Raw genomic sequence first — 8,949 nt, 5'->3', positions numbered from 1 at the left:
GCCCCGGCCCAGCCCTGGGAAAGGGACTCGTATCCAGAGGTGCTGGGGATTGGACGGTGCCGGCGCGCCTCACTTTTCCACCGGCGGGGGCGGACTCTGCAGGTAGCGGGCTCCAGCAGCCTCGTCTTCGTTCAGGCTAAACCCCGGCTGAGTGGCTTCGTTCACGCAGTCCGCTTAATCTGGTCTCTCCGGCTCTACCGGAGCCAAGTGAACCCTAAAGTAGTGGCAAACCGTTCGCGCACGAGCGGGCCCACGGTAAGATGAACCTTGGCCAGGGGCGTGGCCAGCCACTGAGGAAGATGGCGTGCTGGGCTATCTGCTCTTCCTTCGACCCAGCTGCTTCCTCTAATTAGCTAGCTAACTTTCCTAGGTACTTTATTAGACGGTAAGATAAATGAAGCCGGGTCTTAAGGGGAAGGGGATCCAAGCTTCTTTGGGAGCTCCGAAGAAGAGTGAGAGGTATCCCTCCCCAGTAATGAAGAAGATGCAGTGGAGGAAGAAAGCCCTGCCCCTAGGCAAGGACTGACACCTGAGATGGACTTAATTGGGCAACTAATAAAACAACTTAAAAAAGACCTGAAGGAGGAATGGGATAAACATGCTGGGGGAATAACTAACTAAAGAATTGGCAGTATGAACAAATGACTGAATAATTTAAGGAAATGTCACAGCGAATAGCAGATACAGCTCAGGTAGCCAGCAAAGCTTGCGATAATACTCTACAGAGTATACTTAATAATATACAGGCTACAGATAATACTTTAGAGGTAAGCAAGCCTTAAAAGAATATCTCTAAAATTAAGGTTGAATTGGCAGAGATACAGGATCATAGCAGAAGAAACCATTTAAGGATTAAAGGAGCGTCAGAAAACTGGAATGGCGGATTGGATTACTTACCTTATTTCTAAGATTAACAACCTGAGTGCAGATTTGAATGTAACAGACAAAGACATTGGATGTGCTCACTGGATTTACTCTTCTAGGAATACGCTGAAACCTAGATATAGCTTGGTCAGTTTTGTTAATTTGAATATAAAAGAAAAATGATAAAAAATAATGTGAGCTGGAAGAGATTAAATGGGACCACAAGAGAGTCCTTCCAAGACATTGCATGGCTGCAGTGCAGCCAAGAAATAAATTTAAACCACTGGCAGAAAAACTTACACAGATTCATTACAATTGGTGATTTCCTTTCAGGTAATTATTTTCATATCATAAGGAAGAAAAATTAGTTCAACTTTAATGTGCCCAGCTTGCTGGCAGAGCTCTCTGATGAAGGAAGGAATCTAATTTGTCCTTGGATTTGTGGGAAGTAGGCTCAAACACAAGCTGAATATAAGAACACTGCATCGAGTTGCCGAGCACAAGAAATTATATTGACTGCATTTACTCTTAACTCTTTCTGAGCCTTTAGATTTAGGGGAAGGAGAGAGTTAAAGAAATAGGGGGAAAAAACCAATAATGTAGATTAAGCTATGGCTAAGGAACTACAGAAATTAATTTTGGGAGCTTACTGATTGGGAGGGGGAAAAGGTTACCTCCCCCCACCCTTCCCCTGACGAAAAGGAGGATTCTTAAAGGATGATTTCTATGATTTCTTCACTGTTGCTCTAAATGGGATTGGAGGGCAGGGAGATTAGGTATAAAGATATGGCATAGGGAGGGGAGGGGATAAGGGAGGCAGGTGATTTTCTAAGTGGGGAGGGAGAATGGCAGGAGGGAAATAATGCAGGAAAAAAGATCACTAATGTTATACATGTTGTCTAAAACATCGGGCAACATAATGAAAGACTCTATGAGCAAAGTTTTCAAAAATTCCCTGGATGTTAGAAAATATTATTTGCACAGAGAACTTAGATAGAGATGTTCTTAAAATTGCAGGTAATGGAAGAGCAATATAGAGTAATTTCTCTGAATGCTAGAGGTCTGAGAGATCCCATCAAGGAAAAAATATTGTTAATTATGTTAAATTATTTAAGCCACATGTGGTTGTGTTACAAGAAACATATACAACGAATAGATTGAATGATAAGTACTTTGACAAGCAGGTTTTCATACAAGGATACAATAAATTAAGGGGAATAGCCATTTTTTACAAAGCTGCCATAAATTTCAAGGTGCAAACGATTCTAAAAGATTGGAAAGGAGATATATATTTATAGAAGGGAAATTTGACCACAAAACTAGCCATAGAGTGCCATTGTGGTACAGTGGTTAAGGCTCCAGGCTAGAACCAGGAGACTGTGAGTTCTAGTCCCTCCTTAGGCCTGAAAGCCGGCTGGGTGACTTTGGGCCAGTCACTCTCTCTCAGCCCAACTCACCTCACAGGGTTGTTGTTGTGGGGAAAATAGGAGGAGAAGGAGTATTAGGTATGTTCGCCGCCTTGAGTTATTTATAAAAATAATAAAGGCATAAAAAAATCTACCCCACCAACTCTAGCATCTGTATATGTGCCTAATCAGGGTCAGATTGGTTATCTACAAAATATTATGAATAGGAAAAAAAAGCATAGAGAATTTTATAATAGGAGGGGATTTCAGTACTGATATATTAAAACCTCAGACTGGAATTTTTAAGAAATTTCAAAATTTTAATGTATAGTTATGGATTTATAGATGCATGGGCAGTTATGAATCCTGCAGCAAAAGGACATACATTTTATTCAGGTAGACATAAATCCCACTCTAGGGTAGACTACATATGGGCATCTAAAACTTTTTCAATTTTTTTTTGCAACAAGTTAAAATTGTACCAATACTTAGATCAGTGATTCTTACATTCAAGTTAGATGAGATTACCTTATTTACTTATAATTGGCATATCCTATATTATTATACAATGAAGCAGCAAAGCAATGATTAGCTCAAACTTTGAGAATTTGTTTTCAAGAAAAATAATATAAATGAAACACCAGTAAGAATAAATAACACTACTAAACAAAGATCAGGGCCGCAACCGGGGGCGGGCGGGGGGGCAAGCAGGGCATGTGCCCTGGGCGCCGCGCTGGGGGGGCACCAAAATGGGCGTGGAATCCATGTTTGCCCCAGGTGACACAGACTCTAGTTGTGGCCCTGACAAAGATTACTGCATTTATTTATAGGACCAAATCTCAAGCTTAAAAGTAAGGAACTTATTATCTACTTAATTTTAGCAGTTAAAATAAAATTGCCCAACACTGGAAAACTCTAAATAATGTAACAATTGAGATATGTATTAATAAGGTCTCCAATTATTATATTAGAAAAATCACAAAGTTAAAATAATGAAACAATCAAAGGCAGGAATCATAATTCTGGATAGATTGTATAGTTTATCTCAAAAGCAATGAATCTTTAGATATACAGTATGGTAAATTTGTATGAGTATAATACCTGTCTCTTTACTTACTTTTTTAGTAGATTTTTTTGTATTTTCCACATCACTTTTCTCTATGCATCATGGATTTACTGTATGTTATTTAGTTACTTGATAATGTTTGCTAATCATAGTTTTAAAAAAAGCTAAAAGCCCACCAAACTAAGCTGGTTATGCAGATGAGTGCATAATAAGTGCCTTTGGTCTTTACTGACCTTTTGAACCCTGCCTAGTCACACACACAAAAATAGCTGTATAGGGTGGGGTAGAGAGTAGAGAAAGGGCTATGAAAAGAAGAGAATCGAAGTCAAAATAACAGGTTACTTTAAATGCATAGCTAGAAGCCGCACCTTTGTTACCAGAAAATAATCAGCATGCCACCTAATCAGAACTGAGAATCTCATGTCAGATACGGAAGAAGTCTGCCCTGGGTGGTGGGAGGGTGGGGAGGCACAACAGTAAAAAAATTTGTCCATGTTTCCCCCCGCCCCCACCTCTCAAGAAGGGTTGGACAAGAGACGAGAGCTGCTCCTTCTTAGTGTTTCCTCTGCCTCAGCATTCTCCAACCTGGTGCCCACAGCTGGACTGAAACTGTGATTCCCAGAATTCCATCCTGAGATTTGTAGTCACAACATAGCTTATGGGCACCGCACTGAAAAAGGATGAGCTTCCATTCTTGCAGCAGGAAAGACTGAATAAGCAAAAAGGCCAGGTACACCTACCTGGTAGATGCAGAGGACAGGGCTGGCCCCCACCTTCCATGCCTCTGAGAGTGCAGGTGAATTAAAGGCTGTTCCATCAATGATCTGTTCTCTTCTCTGCTTCTCTGTCCAGAGACAGGAATAAAGGAGAGAGAGAGGCAAGAGGCAGCCAGGCCTTTCAGCCTCGGCAACCAAACAGTGCTAACCAGAGAAACTGGCTCAGCAGCTTAGAAGCTTGTCCGGAGGCCACACTTGGGGAAGGGACTCTCCTGGATACTGGAGAGAGGCCTCTAACTCTTCATTTTCTGACATATCTTCAAAACAAAAGTGAGCCTTTGGGCATACTTCCTCAAAGACTATTTTGCTTAGGTGCACAAGCTGATGAATTGGAAAAGTAGGCCAAAAGAGGATTTGTGTCAAACAATAGAGGGTAGGAGTGGAGAAAAAGCTTGAGGAAATGGTACTATGATTATGAAATCTGGGTTTTCTCAGAATAGCACCAAGAAACAATGCTAGGAAAGTTATTAATTTGCCATACTCCTTCCTTATTTTTTCAGTAGTACTGGTCACAGTTTGATCCATAGGGTTACATATGGTGGGTGGTATACCAACCTATTCTGAACCAATATAGGTAATATTCGGATGTAGGACAATAATGTACAGGATCAACCAAGCAGAAAGGAGATAAATTTAAAAAAAAACTATCTGAGGTGTTATTCCCTGAGGGAAATGGAAAATGAAACTTATCAAAGCAAAGGAAAATAATCTTCATTTAGGCCCTGCATTGTAATGACATGCAAAATTAAGAATCATATGCATTCCCTTGTCCAATGACTTTATCTTTGGGTATGTTCAATGTTGCTACTATTCAAAGAGAGGAGTATTGGTTGTATGTGAGAACTCTTGAGATGTCTCCAATAAAGTGCCTTACATGAGACTATTGATAACAAACATTGTATAAATACTACTATGGATGGTCAGTTGTTTAAAATGTATCCCTTATACCAATATTTTCTAATGTAATTTCCTATAATTCTTGCCTGACACTCAAACTTGACTGCAGAAATGTCGATAGTCCTTGACTTACAACCACTCATTCAGCGACCATTCAAAATTATGATGGCACTGAATAAGGGGGACTTACAACTGGTCCATGAAGTTGCGGCCGTCGTGCCCAGTGGTTACGTGATCACAGTCCATGTGCTCAGGTGCCTGGCTTGCGATTATGACGAATTGGATCACATGTTCACCATTTGCGACCTCCCCTGCCAGCTTCCCACCAGCAAAGTCAATGGGGAAGTCGGCAGGAAGGTTGCAAGTTGCTCCTGCTGCTTTTTCTCCCAAGGAGCCCCACTATGGAGTACAAGTTCCCAGGGATCTTCCATGAGCAAGTCTAATTCCCTTTGAATGCCAGCTAAATTACCACAACTGCTGGTAGCAAATTCCACAGTTTAATTATGTACTGTGTTAAAGAAGTTAGGGAAATACGGAGCTGAATTCTTTTCAACTCCTTTACTGGCACTGACCATAGGAGAATAATCCAGCTGAGAGATAAATGGATGGATGGACAAACAGGATCTAGAGCCCTTTTACATAATTTCTTTCTAATATTTCACTGGGTTGGAATTTTTTTTTTTTAAAAAAATCCTTTTGTAAAGTCCCAAATCTCCTTGCATTTAATTTCAGTGGATGATCTCAAGTACTAATGATGTGAGAGGGGGAGAAAATTATCCATGTTATCTACCTGTTCTCTCCTTATCCTCTTCTGTTCCAACTTCTGAACAGCCCCAGTAGGTGTAGTCTATTCTCACCTAGGGGTTCTCCTGTTGTCTATTTTGCTTGCCCTCATTTGCAGATTTTCTATGTAACACCCCTTTTTAAAAATGCAGTAATTAGAATTGTGCATAATACTCCACAGGTGGTGTCACCATAGATTTATACTGTATATCGGCAGTTTTCAGTTTCCTTCCTAATCATATCAAGCATGACATTTCCCCTTTTTCATAGCAGCTGCACACTGGGTTAACCTTTTCACTGAGCTACATTACCATAGAGCTGTCTTCTACATGGAGATGTCTGCGATATCCAGTGCTTCCATCAAAATAACAAAAGCACTGTTGCATAACCACAATGCAAACTCTGTCCCTTGTTCACTCTCCCCAAATAGTCTTCTCATGGGCAATCTGTCTCTTCAGCTACAGCTCACTTACCTCTGACAGCTGATATTCATGACCTGGTCATCTATAGTTAAGGAAATGAATATGAATCAATATTCACTGGGTAACTCAGTACAGATTTTTATCCACATACCTGAAGTCTTGGCCTCACATTTATATTTAATATCTCTGGCTCAGATCAATTAATCATTTCCTTCTTCCTTGAAATCTGTTTCAATTTGATATACCTAGTCAGTACTGGGATGCCCATGTCTCATCAACCTATGCAATTTCCTTTAGACTGACCATGTAACATTGTTTTCAAAGATCTGGAAATCCTTGAATTAAGTATCTTATATCCAATTATACTTTTAGAAACCAAATCCGTGTTTAGGTGAAAATGAAGTTAATTAAGGCTCTTTATATAGGTTAATTAAGGCTCTTTATATGCAAATATAAGGAAATATATTTTTCTTTGACTCCATTTTGAGAGCAATGTTAGGGGACAAATTTAAGAATTTGATAGGCATCTACTTTTGCTTATGCAGAAACTTTATGCTAATACCCCCTAAGAGTGAGATGTATCCAGCAGGGCATACTTTTGAAATCAATACCTACTCAGAAAGGGTTTAAGCAGGGAAGCATATTGCCCCCAATCTATTCAATTTTTATATTAACCCTGTGCCTTAATCGAGCCAGATTTCTATCCTTCCCAACTTGCAGCCTCAATATCCCATCTTGCTATATTCTAATGATGTGGCAATTATTTCCCATATTCCAATTGGCTTGATTGATTGATTGATTGATTGATTATGTGACATCAAGTTGGTGTCAACTCTTAGTGACCATATAGATAGATTTCCTCCATAGTGATCTGTTCCTAATCTGTTTTTTCAGGTCTTTCAATGGTGCGCTCATCATCATTGTGACTGAGTCCATCCACCTTGCTGCTGGGCATCATCTTCTCCTCCTTTCTTCTACCTTTCCCAACATTACAACCTTTTCCAGAGAGCTGGTCTTCATATAATGTGTCTGAAGTAGGATAATTTGAGCCTGGTCATTTACTGTATGCCTCGAGTTCGATGATCCATTTGTTTATTTTCTTGCTGTCCATGATACTCTCAGGAGTCCTTTCCAACACCATATTTCAAAAGCATCAATACTCTTTCTATTTTTAAAATATTTTTATTAGAATTTTTCAATATAGTAAATTACTCAAAACAAACAAGAGCAAAGACAGAAAATAAGAAATAGAGAAACAAGAAAGACATTTTAAAAAAAGAAAAAGAAAAACACATACAATTGTGCCTTTTGCCCTTCTTTCTAATGAGTAATTATCATCTTAAACTTTTCCCCAACCCCATCATCTCATTTTAAATCCCCAAATACTCTTTCTATTCCTCTTCTTCAAAATCCACAAGCTGGCTTTAAGAGAACCATAAAAGCTATAAGGCAATACTGCAAAGAGAACGTGCTAGTGATTCACTTAAAAAGTAAAAAATTACTGAATTTGCCAAAAATTGATAAAACCAGAGATGGATAATTCAAAGAAATGAATTGAAATAGTTTTTCACCATATGAGGCTCTGGAAGGGCCATGTTGAATACTGTATGTCAAGCAAAAAACAGTAAGATCTTCAGTGGTTATTAAAAGGTTATTTTCCCTAAAGGGAGAATTGATCCAGTAGCTTTAAGGTTCTTTGAGTAAAAGCCTCAAATGGTACATCAGTTGTCATAATAGGTATTGCTTGAAACAAAAACATCATTCTTGGCAAAACATGCATTTTTATCACAGAAATTCTGCCCAATAATAACAACTGTAATTTCTCCTATCTTAACATGTCCTTACTGATTTCATTCCATGTCTTAACATAATTATTCTGATAACAACATACAATTCATGTTAGTCATAGTGATACCCAAGTATTTCACTTTTTTCAATCTTAAAACCAGTCTTTTTTCCATCAGTTCCATTTGTTTTTCCATTGTCATATTCTTTGTTAACTTCTTTGTCTGTTGTTTGTTCATTTTAAAACCAGCTAACATGCCCAAATCCTTTAGTTTTTCCATTAATATTTCTATTCCTTCTAGAGAATCTTCCAGAATTATCACCAAGTCATCAGCAAAAGCCCATAATTTATACATTTCTTTTTTAATCTTCACTCCAGCAATTCTCTTGTCTCATCTTCTTTCTCTGTTCAGCACTCCCAAAGCTAAAATAAATAGCAGCGGTGACAAGGGACATCCTTGTCAAGTCCCTTTCTGTATCTCACAGAGTTTTGTTAATTCTCCATTCACAATTATCTGTGCCTTTTGTGAGGTTTAAATCCATTTTACCCATTTGATAAAATTCCCACCAAAGTCCCTATCTTCCAAAATTCGCCATTTTCTATCACAGCACAGTCTCCGCTGCTTTGGAGATATCTAGTCCAGCACAGAACCTCACTTGGAAGCAAATAAGCATTTATCAAGGTGCAAAGCCAAGGTTGATAAGAAGATGCTATCCTACAGGCTTTCAGCAAAGTTCCTCATCTCTTTACGATATGACTCTGCTAGTCAGATTCTCCTGCAAAGAACCAAAGATATGGAACACCAAAACCAAGTGAATAGGATATCAGAATAACAAGGCTTGAGCTGAAAATTCTAACCACACGTTTAACCATATTCACCTTTCCAAAGCTGCAAAGAATTCTTTAGGGATAGATAGAATTTTAGGTCTGCATTTTAAAAAGATAAATA

The sequence above is a fragment of the Candoia aspera genome, chromosome 3, assembly GCF_035149785.1.
Source record: "Candoia aspera isolate rCanAsp1 chromosome 3, rCanAsp1.hap2, whole genome shotgun sequence".
NCBI classification, from domain to species: Eukaryota; Metazoa; Chordata; class Lepidosauria; order Squamata; family Boidae; genus Candoia; species Candoia aspera.
The sequence above is the reverse complement of the archived record's forward strand: the minus strand, read 5'-3'. Positions refer to the sequence as shown.